This window comes from Cricetulus griseus, chromosome 2 (genome assembly GCF_003668045.3).
Source record: "Cricetulus griseus strain 17A/GY chromosome 2, alternate assembly CriGri-PICRH-1.0, whole genome shotgun sequence".
NCBI lineage: Eukaryota > Metazoa > Chordata > Mammalia > Rodentia > Cricetidae > Cricetulus > Cricetulus griseus.
In genome coordinates this window covers 135,371,681-135,380,241 of record NC_048595.1, presented here as the reverse complement: position 1 = coordinate 135,380,241, position 8,561 = coordinate 135,371,681, and the positions used below count along the sequence as shown (strand labels likewise).

The 8,561-nt window shown below is 37.5% G+C and overlaps 1 pseudogene; it reads right to left on the bottom strand.

The window, feature by feature from the left end:
- Positions 1 to 250: 250 nt before the first annotated feature.
- On the bottom strand, positions 251 to 1,250 carry LOC113833768 (annotated as a pseudogene).
- Between the last annotated feature and the right edge of the window lie 7,311 nt (positions 1,251 to 8,561).

The following is an 8,561-nucleotide window of genomic DNA, read 5'->3' as shown; positions in this document are numbered from 1 at the left end:
AAAGACAAAGGTCAGGGCACTGGTTTTGTTGATGGGGATGGACCAATGTTTTTATAATGATGCCTTGAACTCAGTACATACAGAATTATGGAGATTAACATGAGGTCTGCCACGTACTTTCATCCCTGTCCTAATGGATTAACACCATACGTGAAGAAGTGGATTTCTCATGACCTGAACACCTCCTAAAGATTCCATTTCTCTCTTTTTTGACTTTTTAATGAATATATTTTACAAATACACTGGAGAATCATGCAATGCTGCCTGCATTGTGTGCATCCCTGGGCCACAAATTTGCACATTCCATTGAAACTAGACCTGTAATAGCAGAACCTTTCATCTCACATTTATTGTTTATTGTAACCCCTGCATTGTCTTCAGAATAAAGAAACACTCCATCTTTTCTTTGATACAACTTTCATTGTCAAGTTACCATTGCAGGATAGACCTTTTTTCTTAGTTCTATTTTGCCTTTCTTAACTGCCATCACCATGATGCCCACACAAACAGCAGGAAGTCTGTTCAGTTGTCCCTTGATTCCCTTCACAGAGATGATATATATACAATTTTTTGGTTCCTGCGTTGTCAGCAAAGTTGATCACAGCTCCTACCAGAAAACCCAAGGAAATCTAGAATTTCACTCTGGAGGACTCACATCCTTACTTCTGTATCTTGGACACTAGGAAAGTGTCAGACAAGAAGCCATTTCTTAATGCTATTGTACTGATGATTAAATTTTCATATGGATTTCTGGGAAGAGCACTAATATTAAAATTTTAGAAGAACAGAATGTAAAGGTAATCAACAAATAGGAAGAAAAAATAAGTCTATGTGGGGATTAAGAACTAACCTAACTAAACTAAAGATGGTATAATGGAAGGATGATTACATTTTCCCTTAATGTAGAGAAGGGTGGTCACCAGATTATGAGAACAAAAAAATGCATTTGGAGGCCAATTATTTAATGTGTTAGAAACACATGCCCATGATGGCCATATGATTATGCCTGATATCTCTGTACTTAACATGTAATGTGAAAAGGAATTTTGTAGATGTAATTAGTATTAAGGCATTAAAATAGGAGTTTTACTAGATTATGTCGGTGATCAAACTGGTCACATGAGCTTTCCAAGCCATAGAACTTTCTTCTGTTGAGACGCTAGAAGGCAGAAGAAGTGACAAGAAAGATACCTGCAATTTGAAGAGCAGAAAAATTCAACATCATATCCTTTAGAAGGCAAAAAGTTCATCATAAGACAAGAAACAAATTGACTCAATAAACTAGTAACAATGTCAATTTTCAGATGACACAATGGCAACAGCCAGCAGGAAGGATTCATCCCCAGGATCTGCAGGAAGGATCTCAGACATGCTCCATCCATACCCTGAAGTTGGATTTTATAGCGCCAAGCAGAGAAATTGCTTAGCTGCACTCTGCCAGAACTTCTGAATTATGGACTAGTAAACCAGAAATAGTTGTGCTACTTTAGTCACTATGTTCTCAGTTAATATTTTACAAAACTATCAGAGGTTCCAAATAGGTTCATAACACTGAGACAGCAAATTTCTCAAAATGCTATGCTAATGTCTGTCTCCAAGACAGTGCTCTACTGAAAAGGAATTCTTTGAAACAAAACATTGGAGTAAGCCAAAATGAGAAAGTATTTGAAATACTTGATTGATTCCTTTAAATTCAATAGTGCTAATATGAATTTCCTAAAACAGAATATGCAGTGCTTTTAGAGATATTGAGAATTATAGTTCTTTGATCATATTATAGGCAACTAACATAATCAGCCCAGTTATAATTATATACAAGTTAATAGTAATTTAAAATTATATAAATCTGTACTTTGTGATTATTTTCTAAATTTGTGATTTTTGTTTTCTTCCAATTATTCAATTATTTGACCATTTTCTTACAAGAGAGTTTTTCTCTTTTTTTTTTTTTTTTGAGACAGGGTTTCTCTGTGGCTTTGGAGCCTATCCTGGAACTAGCTCTTGTAGACCAGGCTTGTCTCGAACTCACAGAAATCCACCTGCCTCTGCCTCCCAGTGCTGGGATTAAAGGCGTGCACCACCAACGCCCGGCTTCATCTTTTACATTTTACTTCATTATTTCATTTTATATATTCATTATTTTATATATTACCATAGCTACATGAATTTTAAGAAGACAGTAAAAATATTGCTTGGCATTTATAGATGTAAAATCTACAGTTATTACAATAAGTATGGATCAACATTCTGGAATCTCCAGAGAGCTATGTATTGGGTATTTTAGTTTAACAATATTGTTTGGCAAAAACATTGCATTAAGGTATACAGTTTAATATGATTGCTCAAAAGTTCCTGACAAAAATAACAAGAGCATTGTTCACATTTGACATAAAACTGTATTCTCCCCACCACCGGGGAGCCTGCATGGGATCAGCCTAGGCCCTCTACATGTATGTGACAGTTGTGTACCTTCATATACTTATGGAACTCATAACAATAGGAACAGAGACAGTCTCTAATGCATTGGCTGGGTCTTGGGAACATATTCCTTGTCCTGGATTGCTTAGCTTGGCTTGAATACAAGAGGAGATGCTTTGTCTTACCAGAACTTAATATGTCATGTTTACTTTACATCCATGGAGGTCTGTCTTCTTTTTGAACAGAAAGAGAAGAGGAGTGGATTAAGAAGTGGGGTTGGAGGGAGGGGGGAGAGAATGGGAGAAGAGGGAGGGGAAACTGCAGTCAAGATATTAGATAATGAAAAATAAATAAGTAAATAAATAAATGTAAAGAAAGCAAGGGAGGGAAGGAGATATGGAGGGAAGGGAAGGAGATATGGAGGGAGGGAGGGAGAGAGGGAGGGAGTGTTCTATCCTGCCTGACACTTTAGCACTTCAGACTGTGCATACTCTGGGAAATGTTAAATTAATTATTGGATAAAATAAAAGAGAAGTATTAATAGAAAATGATCCAAGTTATAACAAAGTGATATCTTACATGAATAGAGAAAGGAAACAATAAAAACAGATTAGTGAGCACAACTGAGATCAATAGCACATAAATTACCTGTCAATATCAGATATTAGCAGGTATTCAAAGACAAATCAACAAGCTAATGTCAACAATCACACATATTTGTCCATATAAGCACAAAAATTAAGAGGCAGATATTTTCAAAGGTCTAATTAAATAATAGCAAAAAATGCAGATGTTAGAGACACAGCTTTTCAAATATCAAGTTTTTTTTTTTTTTAGTTTTACGACATATGTGTATTCATTTTATACAATATACTAGCAGAAATCAAGATCTAGGAGATTTTGTTTTCTTTCTTTTATAGGTTTGTAGTTGATTACCAGAATCTACCTGGCAATTCACAACCATCTGGAACTCCAATTCCAGAGAACTTGGTGCCATGTTCTGGCCTCCACAGGTACAAGTCACATTACAGATAGACTTGAGCAGATAGACATGCAGTCAAAACACCCATACACGTTTAAAAAAAGAAAGAAAATAAAATGGAATTGGTAGGTGCTAATGTACTTGGAAATGATCATTGAGGACTTTATAATAATATAATATTCATTAGGATTTCTCATGAGAGCCTTACTAATGTGCATTTATTTTAAATTACTAAGCTTTTATTAGTACTCAAAACTATTTGGTAAAATATAATTAATAAATATTTGCCAATTTTTGTGATTCTATAATTCTGCATTTCTAGTACCTATTCACATGTAATAATGTAAAATAAATGTAAAAGTGTAATTTTCCCTTAATATTGTACTAAGTTACCTTTTTTAAGTCAATATAGCCCCTTTATAATTACATGTGCCATATCTCTGTTGCTCTTGATTACTTTATATTTTCCACCTTGATAAACCCATACTTGAGCAGATAGACCCTCACCAAGCACCACAAACAGGCAGAGATTGATAACCAGCCACATGTACAAAATCTATACAACTCACTCATAAGCAATGAAACACGTATCATAGAACATATACAATCTTCTATAAATCTAATAAAACAGAAACTCCACAAAAAAGGCCCTTTCAATCCCCAATTAAAACAGCTATGAATCCTGGTTTTTAAAAACTGACAATACACACTACCAGAGAAGCTAGGAAACAAGGAGGACCCTATGAGAGACATACATGGTCCCCTGGAACAAGAGGAAAGGGACAAGATCTCCTAAGCAAACTGGGAGCATGTGGGAGGGGGAGGGAGCTAAGATAATTCGAAGGGGAGAAGAGGAGGGGAGAGAAGGACATGAGGGAGCAGGAAGATTTATTCCAAAAGAAGAGAGGAGAAAAAGATCATAGATACCATAAGAGAGGAAGCCATTATATGTTTGAAGAGAAATCAGGCACTAGGGAAATGTCCTGAAATCTATAAGAATGACACCACTAACAATTTAAGCAACAGTGGAGAGGCTACCTTACATGGCCTCCCCAGATAATGAGATTGATGTCTAACTTATATGCCATCATATAGCCTTCACCCAGCAGCTGATGGAAGTAGAAGCAGATACCCACAGTTAAACACTGAACTGAACTGGAATCCAGTTGCAAAGAAGGAGGGGTAATCAGGAAAGGGGTCAAGACCAGGCTTTTGAAAAACACAGAAACAGCTGAGCTGAACAAGGGAGAGCTCATGGATCCTAGACTGATAGCTAGAAAACCAGCATAGGACTGATCCAGACCTCATGAACATATGTATAAGTGAGGAGGCCTTGGAAATATATGGGCTTCTGGTAGTAGATAGATCAGTATTTATCCCTAGCATAGGAATGGACTTTGGGAGCCCAGTCCACATAGAGAGATACTCTGTCAGCCTAGACACATGGGGGAGGGTCTAGGCCCTATCCCAAAGGATATGATAGACTCTGAAGATTCCCTTTGGGAAGACCTCACCCTCCCTGGGGAGCAGAAAGGGTATGGGATAGGTAGGGTGATAGTTGGGGGGGGGGCAGGGGCGGAGGGGAGGGAGAGGGAACTGGGAATGACATGTAAAACAATCTTGTTTCTAATTTAAATTTAAAAAATGAAGAAAAAATGACAAATTACGTATAAAAAGGGGATTGACTGAATTTGAATTTTATTTGAATGGAGGGATGACATTATCAAAGAATCAGTATTCTTCATGGATGAGCCCCTCCAATTCTAAGAAACCATAACAATGGGGAGTAAAAGGACTTTCAAAATGAAGCATAATAGGGCATAGATGTTAAGGAAATGAGATTGAAATCAGAGGTAGGCAGGATTTATATGGGAAGGGGGAAGGAAGAAAGATAATATAGAGGGAGAAGGGGAAACAAGAGGTAACACTTTTAAAAAGCCATGGATATTTTATCTTTACTTAAAAATACACTACATCTATACCAATACCTACTTGCATATATATGTATATATGTATATGTTGAAGTTATGACACTTTGGGTGATAATGCTATCTACCTAGCCATAGACTTACTATTCAGTTAAAATTATGGCAAACCACCTTAAGAGTAATTGGTCAGGATGTTTAAGAGATTTCCCCCTAAATATAGTCTATTATCATTGCCTATGGTTGTCTTCCAGAACTTGAAAATAAGACCTTGTTACTAAAGATATCACACATTTTTGAGAGAAGGCTTGGAAGAATGTTGCTGGATCTGACCTGGAAGCCCCCTCCCTATGGACTAGCTCTTATAATATGGGAAGGTAATAAGTAACCTGCCAATGGAGAAAACAACCAGTAGTCTGCTTAAATGTTAAACCTACAAATAAAACAATAACCAGAATGGCAAAGGTTGACACTTACATGTTTTAGGCAAATGAAATCTGTCTAATTATAATTAAGTCCCACACAATAGAAGGGAATTCATACCTGGACCTATACATGTAACCACTCACTGTGGCTGGTATATTCTAGAGGAGACCTTACTACTGCCAGTTTCAAAAATAAACATAATTTTAACTACATTAGAGATATTTATTCTTATAATCACAAATTCATGAAAATCTTACTTTAAAAGCTTCTCTGTGAAGCAGACAGAGATCATTACAGAATGCCTTGACTGGTCAAAATGTAGGAACAGCTGACTGTGGGGTGTCTAAACTCAATTAAAATATCTTCAGGCTAACCACTATACCTAAGGCTCAGGAGGCATCTCAGGAGACAGGGTAAAAAGAATTTAAGAGCTATAGAACCAGGACATATGCTGTGACATGATGTTTTCTATATATGACAGGGAAATCACACCCATTAAGTATCAAAAGCATGATTGCTTAAACAAGACCTGTACAAATACAATACCAGTTCACACACAAGCATGTATAGGGGAAATTTCACAAGACTCTAGCCATAAATTGAGAGTTATAGGCAATTAGTGGCTGGTGAGAATGTCAGTATTCTCTTTTCCTGATTTCTGCATTACCTCCAGGTTATATACTCCAACTAACGTTTGATTTTAATTGGATTTCATCAAGGTGTTCCTAGTTTTATTTTTGCCTATAGAAAATATAATCAAAATTGTAAATATGCTGGTGAATTCATTATCTAACTTCTAGCGGGCAGTCTTTACATCAAACAGATATATGAGATTAAGTGTCTCCATTCTATATCATATTTACACTTTCCTTCACCCTAACAATGCTTTTGACAGTTGGCTTGTTCAAAGCATAGCCTCAAACTCATACACTTCATTTGTTTCCTTTTTTGTTAGTTTTTCGAGACAGGGTTTCTCTGTGTAGCTTTGGAGCTTATCCTGGCACTTGCTCTGGAGACAAGGCTGGCCTCGAACTCGCAGAGATCTGCCTGCCTCTGCCTCCTGAGTGCTGGGATTAAAGATGATCACCAACAACTCCTGGCCATTTGTTTCCTTTTATGTTCATAACTTATAATAAGGTGATGCTCTGCCTCTGACATTTCTCATTTTTAATCAAATTTGTAAAGCCATTATTTAGGTAAGAGAACATTTATCCTGCTGGATTCTATTTGTATCTGTTACAGTATCATGTCATTTGTTCTCTCACAACTAAAAGTTTACCAGCAAACATGGAGTGAACAGAATTTTGTCAACAAAATGTCCACTTTGGCAGGGGGTTGGTGGCACACACCTTTAATCCCAGCACTAGGGAGGCAGAGGCAGGTGTATCTCTGTGAGTTTGAGACCAGCCTGGTCTATAAGAGCTGGTTCCAGGACAGCCTCCAAAGCCACAGAGAAACCCTGTCTGGAAAAACAAAAACAAAAAAAAAGTGTCCACTTTGTGACCTAAACCCTCCTAATCTTCACTGTACATTCCATTTTCTCCTGTTCAATTGTTATATGATTTAATGGTAAGTCACAAAATCTCAATGGCACCCTCTTTATGTGTCCATTTTTTGTTCTGAGGTTCTGTTAGGAGACAGTTTGTCTTCCAGTGAGTACTATTTAAATCCATTCTTTCAATGGGAATAACCAACTGGTCCTTTTTTATTTCTATTATTCCTCATGCTTTTATTCACTGAGACTCCTCTATAGAGTACAACTGTGCCATATTATTATATTTTGCCATATTCCCTGACCCCTAACACTAACCCTGAGCAGATAGGTAGTAGCCTCCCAAGATATAGGTTCCCTCAACACCAATCCCAGTCTCTGGCCCTGACCTTTACAGGCACATATCTCTGTTTTGAATGAACCCTGACAAAAGGTGCTATAAGAAGTGAACCTCTGCAGAGGAGATAAGAGGCCTGTACTTCGGGATGAGGTGGGCCATGATCTAAAAAAAAGTGGGGGGGAGAATCTGAAGGGCACACAAGCCAGTTAAAGATGGTGCTTAGGTGAAGTCAGGAGGGTAAGTCCCAAGATGTTTACAAACATGGGTGATTGGTTGGGTTGCCAAAATCAAACCAGAAGAGTTCACTGCAGGAATGGCTTGTGTTCAATAGGCAAAGCATAGAGCATCTAGGCACATGATTGGCTGACCTTTAAAAATCATTGGCTTTCTGTTTTCCTGCTCTGTTGTTTTTTGCTTTAAAAGATGCTTGATGTGGGGGCAACAAATGAGTTCCTGCTTTACTAGACTTCCCACTGCATCTGATTATCTCCTGGATCCTGTGAGGCTGAGAAACAGATGGATGAATGGCATATTTACCCTTCCTCGGACTCAGCTCCACATTCTCTGGTTGGGCTAAGACCCTTCAGGCTGTTTCATCATTTTGATGCACTATATAAATGTATAAAACCAACATTAAAAGTTCAAATTAATTTTGTGTGATGCTATTGGCAATTATATATATGTACACATGTAGTTGGGATACAGTTATCTATGTCAGTTCATCCTGTTTGTAGTTTTGATTGTCAAGTATCTTTTCAAATGTTTCTATAGCTGACATGCTTAGAAGACTGATTTAAGATCTCTCTCCAGGACAAGGAAAAGTCATTTTTTAAAGGAGTAATAGTAGGAGTGTCAGCTGGGTGGTGGTGGCAAATGCCTTTAAACCCAGCACTTGGGAGGCAGAGGCAGGTGGATCTCTGAGTTTGAGACCAGCCTGGTCTACAAGAGCTAGTTCCAGGACAGCCTCCAAAGCCACAG